We start from the raw sequence: 22,022 nt of genomic DNA on the forward strand, positions 1-22,022 counted from the left end.
TAATATATCATATTACACATCAATTAATAATTGTCTTAATTGAAAATAACCAATAAATAACAATATTAATACTCATATATATTATTTAATGTTTCTTTTAAAATTCAAATTTTAAACTTTAAATTTTAAATTTTAAATCTAAAATTTCAAATTTAAATAAAATTTTATTTAAACTTTCAATTTAATTTTTTGTTTTATCAAACCCGTATAACATACGAATCTCACACCTATATATATATATATATATATATATATATATATATATATATATATATATATATATATATATATATATAATGGTTGTTTTATGACTAAAATCACAGCAACACGGTTAACAAACACGTCCGAAGTGGCCTAAAATTTATTATATTCCATTTTTATCTTAAGAAAAATCCAAAGTATGTTGCTATTCTTTGCAACCGAAAACCACAAGCTAGATAAGGAAATGTAAGCATTAATGGAATTACTCAAGATGCAAGAGCACTTGGAAGTATAGTAATGTGTTTCAAGGGATGAGTGAACTGTTGTGTACGGATATTACATAAAGATTGTAATCCTCCTTCAAGTTTCATTTAAAAGTTGTAGAAAATACAACACAAAATTCTACCAAGTCTACAATAAGGTTTTTCTGAAATCCCTGGTTCCAATACAGAATAAAGAGTTCATATTGAGAGAAAAGGGCAGTTTAGACATTTCTCATAAAGAAATTATGTCTTTCTTTTGTGGATCAACTGCGGTAAGCATTTCTGAGTGGACTTCCATGCTTGCACGTGTATTTTGCATTTCTGTCAAGCTGGAAAGAAAAACCATGAATAAGTGTAACTCTCACATGGAAATCATCATGACTAATATCTTCTCTTTTCAATGAAGTTCAGGCTGCAGCTAAAGAAAACTATTTACATTGATTAATTTTAACAATAAATGTTTTTAAAATATCAGGGAAATCTAACCTTCTTTAATGCATTGGCTCTCCTAATCCCCTCTTCTATTAAAAGAACTTCATTTTACAGATTTGGTTGACTCGGACGTTTCATCAAACACCTGCTGTGCAAAACAAAATACAATTACAAATAATAACAAATTCTTTGAATAGAACCAAAGCTAAAGGCTCAAATTCTAATACCTGAAAGAGATTATGAGCCCAAACCAATCAAAAAATATACACCCCTAAGAACGCACAAAAACACAAAGACATACTTTCAGCCACAGATTTTGTTAGACAGAAAAGCTAAACATCTAAACCTTATAATTGACCGCCATTAACCATTATCCAACAAAGAAACAGACGAAAATTCAAAAGAAACACTAACAAAAATCAAACTTTTTGTCCGTGTACTATGAATATTGATCCATTTGAGGTCAAACCATGTTGTTAACAACCGTAAAACAGAACAATGTCTAGCATCAATACCTTGTTTCTATCTCTTAAACAGAACAATGTCTAGCATCAATACCATCTAAACGATCGATTTCAATGGTGGGTTTTTTACTCAACAATAACCCCGTCTGTACAGCCTTGAGACACTCCTTGTATAGGTCCTCCCTGTGGTTCACATAAATGCTAAAATATTCAGTCCTTTAACGGTTTCTACAAAAAATTATAATTTTTTATATATTTGTTGGAAGACATCGTTTGAACTTTGAAGTGACACAATTTCTAAAAACTCATGGTTGTAACTATATAAGCTGATACAAAAGAACTAATTTACCAATAATACGCAACAATAACCGAGCTTATGTATCTATATTTATATCTAAGCCTTACTGAGGAAAATTTGTTTTTCTACCCGATATTCATTTGTCAATTAACCAAAGCTTTTATAAGCTAATCTTTGTTTCCGACCCAATCCACCACCCTATCATGCCCAATCGCATCAAATTTGTCCCACCTCCAAACGGCATACCTACAAAGACAAAAAAATATATTAAAATGTATTGTACAGAGAGGAAGAATAATGCAAAAGTGGTTGTACATCATGTTTAAAGAGGTTGTATGAGTCCCATCCCTTTTAGTTTTTTTTCCTTGATAGCGTTCATGACACCTACAGCTTCCTGTTTGTCATGTTCAAAGAGTATGTAACATACAAAAATTACATCACTATGTTCTATTTGACCACTAACAGTTTGAAACTTACATTTTAGAATAGGCCACTTAAGCAGAAAAACTGTTGTCACAGAAATATTTCGGTATTAAATCAAGAAAAAATGTGATAATAACTTAACCCTAGTATAATTTAATATATTACCTCATTAGCCTTTTCAATTGTTTCAAAAATATTAATGCCCTTGGAATTTGTGCAAACATGTGCAGTCACCAGCCAAAAACCTGAGTTAATTAAATATTAATAATAGTAACATTTTATGTAAAATGTAAAGTTCCAGCAATAAATTTGATGCACAAGAAGTTTAATTACATGGGAGGAATTCGACCCAACAATGATGAACCCAAGATTTGCTCCTTGACCAACAAAAGCTGCAATCTTAATACTTCTCCAACAGCACCAAATGCTCCAGAGCAACCATCCATAACACTTGCATCACATTCAACATCACCATCTTCTGTCAAATTCGAACCTCTTCCAGCAGTTGTGCATGGATCATTCTAGAGTTAATCATTCAAGAAATTAGTTTTACACAATTCTTTTAATCATTCAAGAAATTAGTTTTACACAATTCTTTTAATCATACTATGAGCAAAAGTAGAGTTGGAAAAGAAGAGGCTTTTACCATATGTATACCCAGCAAAAGTAGTCATATCTCCAAGCTCTCAATAGCTGCTGATACAACATCTACACATGCACCGAAGCCCTATAACCAAGCAAATGAGCATGAAAAAACTATACAAAATCAACCAATGAATCATCAATCTTTAAAATACAAATCTGCAGCTGTTTCAACTATTCTAATTAACCTTCAAATCATCAAGCCAAATTCTCTTTTCGAGAAACAAATGGATTCAAATTCGTAGTAATTTAACACATATTATTCTCCTATGCATAAAGTTTGATCAAGTGAAAAAATCATTTTTGGGAATTTTAAAACCATATGAACTTTAAAGTCGAAAGGTATGTATAGATTCAAAACTCTGAAGCTCATATTCATGAACGATGGAATATAGAGTGAAAAAAACAGGCGTACCTAAACCAATTAAATATTGTCTGTGAGCTCCATCCATCGCTACCTAACCGCAACAAATATGAAGCATTAGCCAATAAATCACAAGTAATCATAAGGTGGAGAAAGTGATTTGTTTCAGTCAACTTTAGGCCTCAAACGAAGAACAAAATAGAAGATTTTAGGGGTTTTTTGTGGAACCTCGATTTCTACAGTGAGTAGACGACGATGGCGGAGGTGGTAGGAGAGGTCGTCGTCGACGACTACCACTGAAAGAGGGAGAAGGACTCCTATCACTTTTACCCAGAGCCGTCTCGTTGTCAGCGACAGAGAAGGAAGCAATTGCAATGCTATGATGGTCGGCATAAGAAGATACGGATGATGATGGTAGCATAAGAGAGAAGACGAAGAGTGGAGGCGTGGGGGTCAGGTGGTTGATGATCGCTTGAGAGAAGATCGAGACGTGAGATGTCGGTGGAGGCGCCGATGACCCAAATCCAGACGATCGATGCTTTTGAGGAACATCGACATGCTGAAGAAGTTGGAGGTGACTCATCCTACGAAAGCTTGGTGGAGTTTCGATCATGGAGGCGGTGGTAGATTCTGATGGTGGCGGAAGAGAGACGATCCAATCGGTAGACGATAGTGTGGGGGTGGGGCGATCGTCAGCTTCGTCTCCACCGGTGCACTTGAGAGAAGAGCGAGAGAGAGACAGAGAGAGCCCATACTGTTGTTGGGAATCTCCACCACCGGCACAGTTCCTTCATAATTCCTGGCAAGTAGGTCAAATCCATGAAGTCAAAAAAAGATCACATACGAAGCAAAGCAGAAAGACGAAATGACTACCAAGAATCAACGGTTGAGTTAACCGATGACAATCAACCACTTCTGTAATTTCGGTGGAGAAGATAGAGTACGATGCATCTTGAATCTTTGTAATCGACTTCCAAAATTAGGGATAAAAGCAGCAGCCACCGACGGTGAGGACGGAGGAGGTGTGTTGCAGACGAAATCATCAGGGTACGGTGAAGAAGAATCGAGAATAAACAGTGAAAGCGGTGGAGTTGGAAACCTGATTGGTCGACAAAACGGTGAGGCAAAACCGAAGAGAAGCGGCTGAGGTAAAGTGAGGAAGCAACTGAAAGTGTTATCTACTCTCGATGAAATCAATGCCACGTGTGTATACATAAATCAAAAGCCGATTGGGCAACGAAACGGTGAAGCAAAATAAAAATAACACGTGTCCATAAAAGAATACATATAATGGCAAAAGATGCCCTCTATAAAAACGAAAAACAATTGTAAACAACTTGATAGACAAAGGACCAAAACTGCGAAAAACTCAGGAACTTCACTGTAGCATATAATTATAATAATAATAATAATAATAATAATAATAATAATAATAATAATAATAAAATCAAAGCGTAATGCCATAATGGAGTAGATTTTTCAACGTACAAAAACAAAATTACAATCTGTAATAGAAAATAATGTGGGATGCTATTATTATCGACCCAGGTTCTTGCAACTCTGCTTCAAAGGGTTAATGATGCCAAATAGAATAACAATTGAATAAATTTGTCGAGGGACTCTGTCTTCTCCTCTTTTCTCCAAAAAAAAAAGGAACAATACTCAGAAATAGGCATGCAAGTGGTAGAATCAATAACTTTAAACAAGTATTAGCCAAAATGAACGTAAAGAAAATATGCATAGATGACATAAAAGGCCTCCCGAATTACATAAATACCCTCATAAAATGTATGTGCCTTAGTAATGGGTGTTCGGGAATCATGTATAGTGGTAGTTCCTCTTTTTCTTTGGTCAATTTGATAGCTATCACACTTTCATTTGAAAAAAAATTAAAACAACCCGTTGCCATGCAGAAAATGACATCTCGCTTTCGATATTTTTCCATATTATGACATTTTGCTTTAAAAATTATACCTAATTATATCAATAAAAAATTATTTCAATACCGACGACATTGCAAAAATCCACAATTTTTCAAAGTACAATGTTATAAAAGGAAACTATGAAAGTAGGTTGATATAATAAACAAATTGATGAAAGTATGTTGTTGGTGGAGATTATCTCCTCGGTACAAAAAACATCTAACCTAATAAGTAATCCAAAACTTGAAAATACAACAATCAAACCATAATTTAATTACCTCAAATCTCCTAGTTTTAAATCATAGAGAAAGACAAAGAAGACAGATGAATAGCATACCAGTAAAGCCTATCAGATTTCTTATTCAAAAATACGTATTGTTAGCACGTGATACTTTGTCTATTATTATTTGTATTTGGCCCTTTCGTGTATAGACCCATATATCTTGTATTTTGTATATATACGTTTGTTTATTGAATGAGAGGTCACACGAATTTATCCAACTTACATGGTATCAGAGTTATAATACTCCCCTACAATCTTACAAACTCTACTCTTTTTTCTTTTGGAAACTGTGATATATAAAAGGAGCAGCAAACAAAACATAACAAGCCCATGCCTACAAGAGACATGCGGAGCAAAAAGAAAACAAAACGAAATTACATAGTTTTAAAGGACAACAAAACCAATCCGACCAAATAAAATTACCTAAATTGCCCCTAAAGTTCACCCAATAGTACACCTCATTAATAATGTTGTCCACTGTTTTCATAGGGGTGGTATGCTTTTTATTAAACGCCATGTCATTTTTGGCTTTCCTGATAAACCAAAGGTAACCGTACACAATGGAAATCAATGTTCTTCTCTTCGTTGGACATCTACCCCAATTAGCTGCAAAACCCACCAGGTCTTTCACTGAATCAAAAATCTTCCATGGGATATTACACCATTTTAATGTCCATTGAAGCACCTTAGCAGCAAACTAGCAACAAGCAGCCAATCAAAATGTGATCAGTCCATTAAAGCTAAAGTGACAGGAGGTGGGAATGGAGATGCCTCTGAGAGAAAGGGCTACTGAAGGAATGTGATCCATACATGTGCGCCAAACAATACCTGTTACTTAGCAGGCGACCTCCTTAGTCCATATGGTTGGATTATAAATAACACATATGGTTTTAATATCGATAATATGACTTAAATCGCGGACATAAAAACTGTCATAGTAGCCAAGGTAGAAGTCCACCTGACTGGGGTAGCCAAGGTAGAAGTCCACCTGTCTGGGGAATTAGAGACATAGAGACAGACCCATTACGAAAAACATCTTGGATTTTGTTCCACTCCTCGATCTTACAAGGGAGCCTTGGCGTTTTTTTTCCATTTTCAGCAACAACCATTGAGGGAAATTCTCTCAGAAACAAGACAAAATTTCTTCACATCAAAGGCTAATAGGTGAGGAAATTGAGAGGCAAGAGGTTCGTCTCCAAGCCAATAATCATGCCATAAGAGGGTATTAGCACCAGAGCCCAGCGAATACTTGAGAATCTTCATGGGATTGATGCCTAAAGTATCAAGATCTTGCATAATATTACCAATATTCTACCAAATGCCCGGAAAAGACTTCTTAGAAAGATTAGATAACGGTTTCGAAAAGGATTTATGAATAGTGCAAATAACCCGACTCCAAAGTGCTGAGCTGTTCGACTTTAGTATCTAGATCCATTTGAAAAGTAAAGCGATATTGATACCCCTCATAGGTCCGACACCAAGGCCACTTCACTCTTTTGCTAGCCAAGACGGTATCCTATTTTACCCAGTGAATTTTGTTTCTTTCCTCGCATCCTCCCCAATGGAAACGATGCCTGATTTTTTCAATGTTCTACAAGATGGAAGTCGGAGCTTTGAACAAAGAGAAGTACGGGGGTGTTTGGCTTAGGCCATTCACAATGGGAGTTCTATAAGAGTTTAATAGAATAAATAATATAATAAAGAGGAGAAAGAGTGTGGAGTTGAATGGCCAATGGTTCAATGGATTTGTAATGGAAATTTATGAATTTTTTAAGAATTTAAATGAATGTATACATTCTCTTTCCTACTTGGCATTTTATACAACTCTCCAAGGGTTTAATCCATTGGAGATGGCCTTAGCTTTCAGCCAAAAGTCCTTTTTGTAAAACAAAAAAAACAAAAAGATGTTTGGCAAACTAGTAACTTTTGGAGTTTTAATACAAGGAAAAGCAACTTTTTGGAAAAGTCAAGATTTCCTGACTTTTTGTGACTTTTTGGAAAAGAACTTTTGAGCTTTTAAAAGCTAAGCCAAACATGCCCATAATACAGACCCATGCTCCCAAGGACTGATTTGACTAAGGTTAATCTACCACCAAAGGATAAATTTTTTGATTTCAAGTTAGAAAGTCTGCCACTAATCCGATCCATAACCGGAGCCCATTTGCTTTTGTGAACCATGTTGTCCCCAAAGGAACACCAAGATAAATAAAAGGGAATGTGGCTGCTTCACATCCGAGGATTCGTTATCCGCGACCACTAAACCAAAGACTCTAGATTTGTGTAAATTAACACGGAGACCGGAAATGACATGGAAGCAACGGAGAATTCCGGCGAAGTTCGAAAAGTTGGAATTGGTCCAATTATCGACGAAGAGGGCGTCATCTACATAAAAAAGATGGGAAATACAAGGCCCATTATTAGGGAGATATATGCCGGTAAAAATAGAGTTTTGACATGCCAATCACAATTCCGCGTTCAACCATTCCATGGCAAGAATTAAAAGGAAAGTAGAGAGGGTCTCCCTGTCCAACGCCCTTGGAGATGGGAAACTCGGATATAGGAGAACCATTGATGAGAATCGAAGCTCGTGAAGAGGCGAGCCAGCCTCTAATCTAAAAGCGCCATCGGTGACCAAATCCTATTTGCGCCATAGAGGAGTCTAAGAAATGCCAGTTGACGAAGTCAAACGCTTTGTCGAAGTCAACCTTGAATAGAAACATCTTCATCTTAGTCTTTTTTAGCGCAGTAACATATTTTATTAATAATCACTTGGCCATCCAGAATGTTTCGGCCCTCAACAAAACTGGTTTGGACCTCATCAACCACCATGCTGATCACTCTCTTAAGCTGGTTAGCCATGACTATAGCTATAATTTTGTAAAGACACCCGATGAGGCTAAATGTTCGGTAGTCATTCAAGGTGAGCGGGTCTTTAATTTTTGGTATAAGAGTGATAAAATACGAACTACATCACCTAGCGATGCTGCCACTATTTTCAAAATACTTAACAAATCGCATGATATCGTCTTTCATTAGATCCCAATAATTCTTGATAAACTTTAAAGTGAACACGTCTGGACCTGGTGCCTTCTCATTCTCGTAGTTCCAAATGGCGTTCTTAATTTCTTCAATAGAGAAATCGGTTTCCAAGAAGGCACTGTCAACTCTAGAAAGGTGTTTAATGTTTGGGTTGCTAAATGGAGGCCGAACAGTACGCATTTCCTGAAATTTCTTACTAAAAAATCTGATGGCCTCTTCCTTAATAGTTTTCGCATCGGTAACCTAACAAGCATTTACCATAAGCCCATGAATGTTGTTTTTCCAATTTTTTATTTTAAGATAATTGTGGTAAAAACTACAATTTTCGTCACCTGCTGTAAGCCAACTGATTTTGGCCTTTTGTTGTAAATCATGAACAGCCAAGTCTTTAAGCTCCAAAATTTTCTTATTTCCATCTCTAAGTGCCACAATCTCATCGCCATTGAGATTTCTCGACTCAGCAGCCCCATCGAGAAACTCCACTTGCTTCTTAATGTCGATGAGGGTTTTATTCTCCTTTTCGAATTCAATTCAATTTGCCTCCATTCAATGATCGCGTTCTTGACTTCCTTCAGCTTTCCAATCAAAAAATTATCAGCACAAACACCACCATAAAACATCACCTGATCAATTCCATCCCACAATAACTAAGAATTAAAAAAGTGGAAAAGGGGGGGGGGATCCACATAATTTGTTTGAAGAATGATTATGGAGTGATATGAATATTCTCTAGACATATAACTAAGAATTAAAAAAGTGGAAAGGGGGGGGGGGAATCCACATAATTCGTCTGAAGAATGATTATGGAGTGATATGAATATTCTCTAGACAGAGCAATTACATGTTCTCCTATCAACCATCTTTTTTTCCTCCTTTTGTAACATTCCAAAAATACAGGCCAAAAATTTCGTTTTAATTTACATAAAACCATTAGTATAAAATCATTCATAATAATATCTCATGTCAAAACCAAAGTGTCAATAATAAAAACATAGTATCATAAAACCATATCAGAGTGTAATCCTAAGGATCTCGTGTGCGGAAAACATGGTGTGATGCACTGCGATCGAGCTGGCTCCCATCCATTGAAAATGAAGTACCTGAAACCAAAACTGAAACCCGTAATCACGAAGCTTAGTGAGTTCCACCATCATACCACATAATGCATATCCCTCAGTATCTTTCAACCGGTATCTGTCTGGAATAACTGGGAGCTGGACTTCTCTTCGGTATCTTTCAACCGGTACTCAGGAACTAACCTCCCCTTCGGTATCTTTCAACCAGTATCTGAGGACTATTTCACCCCTATCACTGTCACATAATAACATGTCATAAACATATTGGTTCCATGATAACATAACATAAACATATTGAATCACATAATGGCATATCATAACCATACTGGTCACATAATAAAATATCATAAACATACTGCTCACATAATGGCATATCATAACCATACTGGTCGCATAATAACATATCATAAACATACTGCTAGGCATCTCAAACATAATCACCTACTGGTGGGCCGACATTAGTGCTTTAGACCCACCCCTATTGGAAGGTAACTCACCTTACACTGTTGAAGTCCCGCAGACCCAATCCCAGCTGCTGGTTGACAGATTCTCAAATTGTCAATATCAAACATCGCCCAATTAATAATTGCATCCCAACACAAAAATCATAAGTCCATGCTTGGGATAAAAGTCTACTTTACCCCCATCTTAGTTTGATTCAAGCTCAAGGCCCAATCTAAAGGCCCAAAGGTCAAACTAGGTATCAAAGCCCAACATATGGCCCAATTTTCTAAATTGGGCCCAAACCTTTATAGGGTCACACTCTAAGGCCAAACCATTTATTCCAGACCAAACATTTGACATTCTAGTGGCCCAATATCATATAATCATTAAGGCCTAACTATGGCCCATCTATGGCCGGATTTTCCAAATAGGGCCCAAACCCTTATATTGGCCTTACCCCAAGTCCACCAACATATTCTAGTCCATATGATTATTCTTGGATAGCCCATTATTAATCCAATTACCAAAGCCCAATGGAAAGGCCCAAATCAAGGCCCAAGTGAAATTAGGGTTTTCACATAAAATGATGATTAAGGTTAAGTTTTCTACTTAACCCATTAAGGACTTAATCCATTATGTCCCACATGGCCTTAGGTTAATTTGAAATGATTATTAATTAATATTTTAAGTTCATTAAATAATTCCAATGCGGTCCCGATAAGTCCCAATTTTGGTTTTCATGGCATTAGGGTTTTCTAAACCCTAATTACGGTTTCCAACCCATCTTAGTCCAATAGGCCCAATAGCTAGGTCCTTTGACCACTTAAGGTTCATTAGGCTCATTATGATTTCACTAGGCCCACTAGGGTTTCACTAAGCCCATTAGGGATTCATTGGGCCCATTAGGGTTTCAAGCATTCCAACCGAATCAAACATGACAAGGCAAAGCACACCGCCACCCGACACGACGGCCGACGGCGGCAGCCACCACCCTACGATGGTGGTTTGAGTTTTTTCTCATTATTATCCTTTCTAGTTACATTTTACAATGCTAAAACCCCAAATAATCACACATACACACACTAATGTAAGCACATATACACAGCAACCTAGTGGTGGCGAATGGCGGTAGCTACCAACTCACGGTGGTGGCGGTGGGGTCTATCTTCAGATCTCCAGCCAAGACCGCTCCTGTAGCCACATAACATCACAACAAATGAACAAAAACACCACAACACACCCACAACCACCTTTCAAGATGGCTTGTGGCGACATAAAAAGCATTCACGACGACAACCACCATGGTTGGCTGCCATGGTGGTCTTCTTGTGTCCTCCAGCCAATATTTCACCCACACACAACTTGCAAATCGAAATCTGGATGCAACCACCCACTGGTGGTGCGTGGTGACGGCAACAGTAACCCTAGCAGCCACAATGGTGGCTAAAGGTGGTAATAATGGCATCATATGAAAAATCCGTCGTTGAGGCAACAGTGGTGACCAATAGCGGCAGAAAATAGCGGACTCACGGAGAGGCGGCAGCGAACGTCGGCCACAGCTGCGCCTACAGCCGGTGGCAGCAACACAAACGGTGGTATACCCGTCTGAGCAACGTCATGAGGTTGGTCCTCGACCTCCACAACGTCGGAGCAACAACGGAGGTCTTCAACTTGGTGGCTCCCGTCTTCGTCATCAACTGGAAATGATGGTGGCGATAAGGCAACGGTGGAGGAAATGAGAGGTGAGGGTGGCGGTTGGACATATCATAAGGGTTAGGGTTTGGTAATGTAACAGGAGCGTAGAAGACATCGTGTTTATGTACTGTGACATCCCCAAAATCACGGCCAGAAAAGACCGGTTTCATTTATGCTTTTAAAATAATTTCAGAGTAAATCCTTTTGATTTAAAAAGAGTTGCAGAATTTGTTCCCAAAAACAAAACGTGAAAAAATAATATTTACCAAAGCATTTCATAAAGAAATGTATTTTTATTATATAATCAAAACTCGGGATGTCATGTTCCGATACAGACCAGAAAGCATAAATGATAACATTATAAGTCATTCAACAAATATATATATATATATATATATATATATATATATATATATATATATACAGACTTGTAAACAAAACAACTTGATGATTCATCCATCTTATACCCTCGCGCCACTTCCTGTAATACAAATGAACTAAGTGGGTCAGGCTTGGGAGCCTCGTGAGCATATAGGGTTTTCAACCCACAATAAATAATTATATTTAATTCAACAATCAACAATAACCCGATTACCTATTCTCGTTATCCTCACTTTACGTCCCTAAAACAGCATCTATTACAAGGGACCTAATCTAGGATTTTCATTGGGACGGACATTACTGCAAAGGGGCTTCCTCGACAATAAATGTCCTAAAGGCAACCATGAGGGGGATAGAGTACACCAGTGAACACATCGTTCACAACACCTACAGGTTATGAGCCTGCTAGTGTTCCACAGGACCGTCTAGAAAGAGTCTGTGATCGCCATCCATACTCTGCTAAATGACTAGATCAACAACAACAACAACATCGATGCCTCTCATCTATTTATCACACATCAACTATCTACCCATGTTCTACCCAACATATTAGTAGATAAAAATATACATTTTTATACATAGTTTAAAACCTGTATAGCATGTTCAATCAATACGTTTTCCACATAACAAATGAGACACACACACATAACACGTATTTCATAGAGAATAAATCAGATCTATGAGATAGAATAAAGTGAATATACATTCACACATATAATCAACAAAATATACACATAACATGTATTTTGTATAAAATACTTCATAATTATGTGTTAGAAGAAAGTGACTACACACTCACTTGATCAGAAGATGATCGGACAACACTACAACTTGCAGAAGTAGTATTCTTCGATAGATCTGGAAGATCTTCACAAAAACCGAGCTCCTCGCGAGCAGGGCTTCGGCTCGGAAATAACGCTCTTCGGGATCTTCGGGACTCCGAAACTTGCTTCGGGGCTCGGGAATGACACTGGGGCTTCGTGATATAATTGGCACGCAAAACGATGCAAAACTTAGAGAGAAAGGAAGAAAATGGAAAAAGAAACCGGCTGCCTTCACATGCTATTTATAGGGGCTGAGCCTCGGAGTTACGATGGGCGTAACTTCGGAGTATGCTGGGCGTACGCGGCCCAAAAACGTCACTACTTACGTCTTCGGAGTACTCGAGTGCGAGGCTGGTCACGCTTCGCTGTACGCTGGGCGTGACCCGGATAAGTCCGTTGACTCCTCTTCGGATAATATCGAGATTTATAATGAAAGACAAAACTTCAAAAATGGTCCCTGTGGTTTCTGAAAATATCAAGTTTAGTCCCTAAGTTCAAAAAACCTCACAGATGGTCTCTGTGGTTTCAAAACTTTTAACATTTGGTCCTTCCGGCTAACTCCGTTAGCTTTTGGCCGTTAAGTGGAGGGTATTTACGTCACTTCACTGCCACAGGGACCATTTATGAAGATTTGTCTTATTTTAAAAAGAAAAACTAATTATTTAATATTAAAGGGTCCCACCTCTCTCTCTCTCTCTCTCTCGATTTTATAAAGTCAAAATCAATTTTACCATGAATCTGATACAAAATCTTCATTAGTTACCTATTTCATTTGATTATTGTAGATTAGAACAAATAGGGAAAACCATACAAAGAAAAAACCCATAATAAACTCCAGCCCCCACCTCCATCGTGGTCCTCCTGCTCTGCCACTTCATTTCTTGTTGAAACCCACCTCCAATGCCACTATCTTTTTAGTGATGACACCAATCTTCACTACCATCTCCATCATTCTTATCCTCGTTCTTCAACTTATGTCCTCACTGATGTTTGTTAGCAAGAATCATGCCCCAATATGATTATATTGACCATATTGTGTTTGTAATTGACAGGGGAAGCAAAGAAAGAAAGGTGATAGATCTGATCAACTTTAAGTAGTAAGGTCTCAACAAAATCGTGTCAAATTAGCTCAAATCTAGGGTTCTAGAGCACCCAGTTATCGATGGAGGCAGAGATGGGTGGTGGTGTTGGCTGGAATACGAAGAGAGGACGAAGATGATGATGTTCGTAAGGAAGAAGATGGGTGCATCCCCAACCACTTACAGAGATGAAATCCTCTGTAGACCTTCTTCGTTTTCTTTCCTATTTCTTCTCCACTACTTCCGATGAACATTTGACACCCCAAACATTGATCTGGGATTCACATTCTTCATTTTCACAGATTTCATGTTCCACCAGCGATAGTTGGCTCTAAGAATTTCTAATTATTATTCTTCCTCCCTACCCTTCACAACGAGGATGACTATGCAAGGGAGATAAAACCCACGATTTCCTCGCATTACATACAGATAATCCAACATAATCTTTCATAATATTTGTGGACCAAATCAAATTCGAAGGGATTACTATTTGGGGATGAAGCGTAGGGTTTTGGGTGGGTAATAAATCAAACAATCTTCAAGGTTGTTAATCTTGCAGAAATGAGCCTCCAACCAACAATTTATCATTGATGTTTCTTGTATTAGATGTTATGAGTTCATGTGGTTGATTGGATAACCATAAAGAAGAATCAGAAGATGAGTTTAGAGGATGAACACATACAGACACACTTATTTTGAGTATGAACCCAGTATGAGATTTTCGATGAGAGATGGTGATCTACGGGTAACAACAATGCTTCAGAATGTGCTACAAACTAAATATACTTGTATTTTGTAGGTTCTTTTGGTCTCTATACACATTGATTTCTTATAAGTGTTTTGATACAAACGAAATTAGAGAGAGAGAGAGAGAAGTGGGTCCCTTTAATATTAAATAATTAGTTTTTCTTTTTAAAATAAGACAAATCTTCATAAATGGTCCCTATGGCAGCGAAATGACGTAAATACCCTCCACTTAACGGCCAAAAGCTAACGGAGTTAGCCAGAAGGACCAAATGTTAAAAGTTTTGAAACCACAGGGACCATCTGTGAGATTTTTTGAACTTAGGGACTAAACTTGATATTTTCGGAAACCACAGGGACCATTTTTGAAGTTTTGTCTAAATTTATATTTTAATTAATTAATAAACTTCAAAAATTCATATCTTCTTCATACGAACTCCGTTTTCGACGTTCTTTATATCCACGCGAAGGTAAGACTACGCTCTACAATTTTCGTTTAGACTCCGTCGGCTAATTTTGACTTTTATTTTTATTAATTATTTTTAGTAGGCCTAAACAGGAAAACTCCGTTATAAATTCATAACTTCTTCAGCCGACGTCCGTTTTCGCCTATCTTTTAATAGTTTCGCTACTATTAACGAGATATTCGATTCTCGTTTAGATCGTTTGGGCTAAAGACCGCTCGATCTCAAATCGAGTATTCGGGCTGCATATTGCTAAGTCGAAATTTCATAAAATCATAACTTCCTCATACGAAGTCAGATTTGGGCATTCTATATATATTTGGAAACCTCGTTTCGGCCACTACAACTTTATGTAAAGATATCAGACTTACTTTACACTTAAATTTTGAAGCTTAATTTATTCTTTATTCATTTAAGCCGCATAATTAAGCAATTAAGCATAAAACACATGATATTCAAATAATACATTCTTATTATTTCAAAATGGGTTATAAGGTTTAACCTAGACTATTACATTGCTAAAAATGGCAAGCCCAGAAACACGGGCGTTACAATTCTCCCCACCTTAGAATGATTACGTCCCCGGAATCATACGTCAACAAAAAATTGCGGGTAGCGACTCATCATGTCACTCTCCGTTTCCCAAGTGAGATTTGGCCCATTCGTGTGTTTCCAACGGACAAGCGCTAACTCAACCATCTTACGCCGCAATTTCTTAGTCTTTCGGTCAACGGTTGCCTCTGGTTCTTCAATCAACCTTTTGTTTTCGTCAATTCTTAACTCCGAAAGTGGAATCATATCGGGAACTTCTCCCATGAATTTCCTTAAATAGCATACATGGAAAGTGTTATGAATTCCATTCAGTTCTTCTGGTAGTTCGAGCTTGTAAGCTTGGTTCCCTATTCTCTGAAGAACTTTGTGACAACCTGAAATTTATTCCGTCATTGTAACCCATTTCCGCTAATAAAATAATTTTTATTATTATTATTTCAGTTAATATTTGGGTTAGGCAAATAAATTAATGTTTTTATTTTATATTCATAAGTGTTGAAACGAAATAAAAACACATGTAACGCCCTCGAATTTATTTGAGAAAAATTTTAGTTTACGACTGAGCCGGGTTACGACCATTTAATCGGGTAAAATTTTAAACTTCGTTTAACGTCGGTATTGGGTAGATTCCCACCTGGCCACAAACTTAACCCTATAAAAGGGTTGAGTGGTCATCAACTTGACCTTTTTATCACTCTAGTCACTCTCTCTACTCTCTCTCTTCAAGGCCCGATTCTTCCAAAAATCCGCAAGTTTTCGTCCCCAAACTGTAAGTTCTCTTACCCTAGATTGTTCTAAAGCTCATTCATGTCAATATAGCATTAAAAATTGTCCAAAAATGCCAAGAACAAGGAGTTTACGGCCCAGGAACCTTCTAGGACCGTAAACCCCTAAAAGTGTGCCAAAATGCCCCCAAATCCCTTCCTTAGGCTTAGAGACTAGCTTAGAACTTAACCTTGAAGTGTTTTGGACCATAAACATCAAGTTTGGAGGCTTGAATGAGGGTTTATGGCCCAAGAACATTCTTAGGCCGTAAACTCCCTCAAATGATGCAAAATGAGCCCTAAACCCCTTATTTAGCCTTGGACCTTGACCTAGAAACTTGTAGGAGTGAGCTTAGGACCACAAAAACGAAGGAAAGGAGGTGTCCAAGGGTTTACAGCCGTAAACCATAGTGTTCACGACCGTAAATTCCCAAGGAGTGGTCCAAGGACCGCAAACTCCTAGGGAGTGCTGTCACACCCCAAAACCGAGAACGACGGAAACGTTCAGGGGCGGAGGACGTCATGTAATGTATCACAACAATGTAAAGTAGTAAACAAGCAACAACATCATCCATTGCATAAATACTATGAATTTTAATTACAAGTGTATTCTTTCATAATGTACAACAATAAAATAATCAGAATAAGACGAGTCTGGACTGCTCCGTCTTCACAAACCTGGTCGTCGTACCTGTCTATGTGTGACCTGAGAATACAAGTTATTTTGAAAGCGAGTATCAGCCAAGAAGCTGGTGAATTCATAAGTATTAATGTGTCTTTGATGTGTAAAACTTGTAATTGAAGTCTTAACATTGTTTTGAAAGAAAGCTCATATAAGTATGTAAATGTTTGTAAGTAATTGTCACACCCTCGAACCAGACGGCGGAAACGTCCGAGGGCTATTGTGACTCAATTGAATACCATCACAATGAATATACATGAATCATAACATCATTCGTCACCATGCATTGAAATATTAGAACCATCAGTGTTTACATTCAGTACATTGTTTTTACACATTACAATTCTGAAACATAAACCATTCGATATTAATTAAACAAAACATCATGATATCACTGGATACATTTTCTTCGATTTACCTGTTACCTGAGAATACAAGTATTTTGGAAAAACGTCAACATATGAAATGTTGGTGAGTTCATAAGTAATGTTTGAAAAGTAATGATTTGTATTATTTTGAAAACCACCAGAAAATCCGATATTTTCTGAAAAGATTATTGTAAGTAAGAAAAAGTATGAAGATCCGTAAGTATGCTTGTTGATTTCTGTAAATGTGAATAATTGTTAGACTTTGTATAAATCGCATAGGTGAAAATGTTGAATTCCCTAGGAAAACCCGATGTTTTCCTAATACCTCAAATTACGTGGCTTAGTTAGTATTATTCCGATACGACGTTGAATTCTATAGTTCTAGGTGACATTGGATTAATTATGGGTTGTGAGTCGTTATAAGCACGCATTATTAAAAATGACTAGTTTACAACTTTACAAACGATCCCTTAGGCGTCGTCCGTACTACTCACTTAATCCAACCACCCTGACTTCTCATAACCCCACAACCGAGGAGAAAAGAGGGTGTGAATCCCCCGTTATTTCCATAAGTCGTTCAAGGCTATCGTGAATGCGAAAGGCCCTTGGCCCGACTCACATTTGACTTCTCGACTTTGCTAGCAGTACCGAAGGACCCTTGGGGCCCAACATCACAAAAGCTATTGAAAGTCCTTTTACATGAAATTAGGTCATATAAGGCCCAACAACATGTAAGCGTGTTTCCTTTGGGCCTAAAGATCATGTCATTGGGCTAGCTAGGCCCAACGACCACGATTTGAAACTTTCGGGCCCAAAGATGGTGTATTGACTTCTCGTAAATTTCCGTTTGTGTATTGAAGTATCGTTGTTTATTGATTTTTGATTTGTTATTGATTCGAGACCGAATCAATTCGTTTGGTAACGATTTTTGGGTGTTGAAGGTGTATTTGCTAATACGTTTCGCTGGTATCCGTGGTACTTGAATTTTTACCTTAAGGGGTTTATTGTTTTAAAAATTAGAGTTTTTCTTTTTGATGCCCCTCCTTGGATAAAATTTATACTTTTAGCCATTTATATGAAAGAATTTCCATTTTAGTCCTTGAACCATTTTTCTTGACACTTTAGTACCAAAACTTGTTGAAAAGACATTTTCAGCCCAAGTTTACTTAATAAACAGCTTAAGTCCCTCAAAAATGAAATTTTCTCGGTTGAAACCCTCATTTTCGCAACTTTTACAATTTTGGCCCAAAATGGATTTTTTTTTTTGCATTTTAGTCCCTTTTTAATTTGAAAACATTTTGACCCTTGAAATAGTTTTATTACACTAGTAATCCCCTGTTTTTCAGGAATGTGCAGTTTCAGCCCCTCTATTTCCAATTTTTCGCAATTTGGGGCTTATTGGGCCGAAAAGCCCTTTTTTTAGCCCATTAGGTTTAAAAGTCACATTTTAAGCCCCTCAAAAAATGTTTTTATTCAGAAAATTTATCTTAAAAACTATTTGAACTTGTTTCAACCTCCAGAAATTATGTTTTGTCATTTTGGCCCCCTTAGTTTTGTATTTTTGACATTTTGAGCCCAAAAATGGGGTTTGTGTCCAAAAATGTTCATCTTAACTAAGTAAATCATTTTTATTGACTTGATTAGTGGAGAATGATATAAGCTATGTTTATTTCATTCTTCATGTTGTATGTCTCGGTTTTTAGGTATTTTTAGCTAAAATAATCATCACATAACACATAAAAATCATGCATACATGCATAAAATCACACAAGACATACATGAACTCATAGATCTACACATATGCTTGTATTCTCCCCCACAAAAACTTATAAAAACAGAAAAATAGGGGGTATGAAGCTCACCTTTGGGTGTGGTTTCGGTTTTTGGAAGAAAGTGAGAAGAAAATTCGGCCTTAGTATCCCTCCTTGGAAGATCTCGAACTTAGAGGGTTTCTAAGAGAGTGATCATGATTTTTACATGGATTAGAAGGAGATTTTGATAAAATAAAGAACCTATATCATAGATCAAAACTTTATCTTACCTTAGATGAAGTACTTGTGTAAGAATCCCCTTGAATCCTTCTTAGATTTCGAAAATATGGAGGAGATATGAGGGAGTTTTCTTGAGAGAAAAATGAGTGAAATGTGTGTGTGTGTGCTTGAACTCGGCCAAGAGCAAGAGAGAGAGAAGGAGAAAAGAGTGGCTAAGCTTGGAAGTATGTGAGTGCATGGATGTTTGAGTTCTCATGCATGGATGTCCCATGAATAATGGTGAGGTGTCAGTCACAAAGTCAACTCCTCTTTATCTTGGGCTTGGGCCGAGAATGGGGAGGGTAAGAGGAGGTTTTTGGGCTTTTTGCCCTTAAGCCCATGTTATAGTTAGGTTGAATGATTTTTGGCCCTATAAAAATATAAATGTGATTTTTATGCTTTATTAGGCTAGATTAGGTTAATTATGGTCCAAAATGGTTCATATAATTAATCTATTTCATTCTAGGCCCAATATGGCCCAAAATATTTAATTAAATGGAAATGGGTCCAATTGGAGCCCATTTAAGAGTTCTAAGCCCAAGATAGCCAAATTGGAAGCTTATTGGTCCTTTAGGCTCAATAAAGAAGTCCTAGTCCAAAAATGGACTTAAACAAGAACTTCTAGGGTTCCAACTGTTTAATGACTATTTGAATTATGTGCATGGGGTGTTTGATTGAAATTTTGTTGTCATAGAGTAAGCATCATACATGCTCTTATGTTTTTAATTCATAATTAGACTTAAGTGTTGTAGTAACGAGGCTCAAAATTCCTGATTGTGACAGTAATGGAAAGCGTTTGACTAACCCTGGAAATCCCTATGATCCCTATGAAAGAAGTCTTCTACCAAGACCCTACTGTTTTGAAAGTACGCATCTCTGTAAATGTGATGGTTTTCCCTGTTTAACTATTAGTATAAAACTAAAGTATACCTCATCGTTTACGTAAATGTATCACGAAATAAAGTAATAGGAAAAATATAATCATGTAAGTGTTGTCCTTTTGTATTAGGATTAACACGACATCGCGACTAGCAAAATGTATAACCTTTGAACATCCGTAGATTGTTCAATTTTTCCTCTGTAGCTGCAGCAGGTTTAAGGAATGGTTAGTCCCGTAAAGGTACTCCTAATATAAGTATTAACCGTAGGCATCCGTAGATGGTCATTTACCTCTGTAGCGAACAGTAGGCTAAAAGAATGGTTAGTCCTGTAAAGGTACCCCTAATATAAGTAATAACCGTAGGCATCCGTAGATGTTCATTTACCATTGTTGCTAACAGGTGGGTTCTGGAATGGTTAGTCCCGTCTAGACATCCTGCTAAACTGGGATAGGCAGGATAATTTACACATAATGTACTAGTAAATCATCCTAGTGAATCTAGGTACAAGTATCCATGTAAGTGCATACAAATAAATGTATATATGTAAATGTACTCATGTAAGCGTATCTATGTAAACGTACTCATGTATCATGTAAGTATATGTAAACGTACTCATGTATCATGTAAGGATATGTAAACGTACTCATGTAAGCGTATCTATGTAAACATACTCATGTAAGCGTACCTACGTGAATGTACTCATGTAAGCATGTCTATGTAAATTTACTCATGTATCATGTAATGTACTAGTTTAGACTCATGAATGAACTGACTCTTGTGTGATTCCTTGTACTTGGAATGGTAAGTGGTATTTCCTAACTAAACCTATAATAGTTACTAACCGTGTACGTGTATAACCTGAAGTAATGCCTTTGCTACCCAACGGTACTGAACTGACTGAGGACAACTCTTATGTCTCTATATGTATACATGATATATAATTGCTAGTTAAACGACCTTCGGACGGATACCCGATACCCTACCAGACCCCATCCCAACGGGAAAAAGGAAATAAAGCGGGTTAGCCTTCCTAAGTCCTTTAAACATTAACTATATAACTATACATATACCGGCATGCAATTGACAATATAAAAGTATATAAGGAGTTTTGTAAAACCTTTAAAGGAAAATTAATACCTAAGAAGAGATGGACTTGATGTCAATTTATAAAATGGTTTGAAAGTATTTGATTGATAATAACAGTTTAAGTATAAAGGAACCTTTGTTTGACCCACAAATGTAACAGGGTTTGAAATGAAACATACTGTGTTTAATAAACAGTTTAATAAAGTGTTTTAAACACTTAAAAACGTTCAAGACAAACATTTGATGAAAACTGATTGGCAAAACAGTTAACGTAAAGTAAAGTCATTTGCATGTTTAATTATTAATCATCTATGATTGATATAATAACTAATCATGATTCAACATGTATTCCCCCCATAAAGCATTTATAAACATTTGAAACATTTAAAAGTTTAATTTAAGGGGTATGAACTCACCTGCAGTGAGCGGATCGGAAGGAAGTGTCCGACCAGTGCTTGGTGTCAAGTGAAGACTTAGACACATACAATAATCCTAAATACATATGAAGACATATGTATATAACGAATTAGTGATTTTACCACTAATTAAACATGTATAAACATCCTATTGCGAGGAAAACACTTTGGTCAAGTGCTAGGAGGCTATCGGGTTGCAACAAAG

The 22,022-nt window shown here is 37.0% G+C and overlaps 1 long non-coding RNA gene across 6 annotated transcripts; it reads right to left on the reverse strand.

Annotated features, from left to right (window-relative positions):
* Positions 1–484: 484 nt before the first annotated feature.
* On the reverse strand, positions 485–4,271 carry LOC145053468 (uncharacterized). Of its 6 annotated transcripts, none has more exons than XR_013684483.1 (12): positions 3,961–4,270; positions 3,316–3,886; positions 3,139–3,181; positions 2,728–2,808; positions 2,415–2,602; positions 2,247–2,326; positions 2,136–2,165; positions 1,974–2,052; positions 1,412–1,904; positions 1,124–1,167; positions 951–1,041; positions 485–793 (listed from the first exon to the last, which is right to left on the reverse strand). It is a non-coding gene; the product is annotated as an uncharacterized LOC145053468 (long non-coding RNA). The 6 variants fall into 6 exon arrangements; XR_013684485.1 differs by having other exon boundaries at positions 1,412–1,543; positions 1,766–1,904; positions 3,139–3,886; XR_013684484.1 differs by having other exon boundaries at positions 1,412–1,543; positions 1,788–1,904; positions 3,139–3,886; positions 3,961–4,269.
* Positions 4,272–22,022: the final 17,751 nt, after the last annotated feature.

Source organism: Lactuca serriola, chromosome 5, assembly GCF_051521515.1.
Source record: "Lactuca serriola cultivar US96UC23 chromosome 5, Lser_US96UC23_V15, whole genome shotgun sequence".
Classification (NCBI taxonomy): domain Eukaryota; kingdom Viridiplantae; phylum Streptophyta; class Magnoliopsida; order Asterales; family Asteraceae; genus Lactuca; species Lactuca serriola.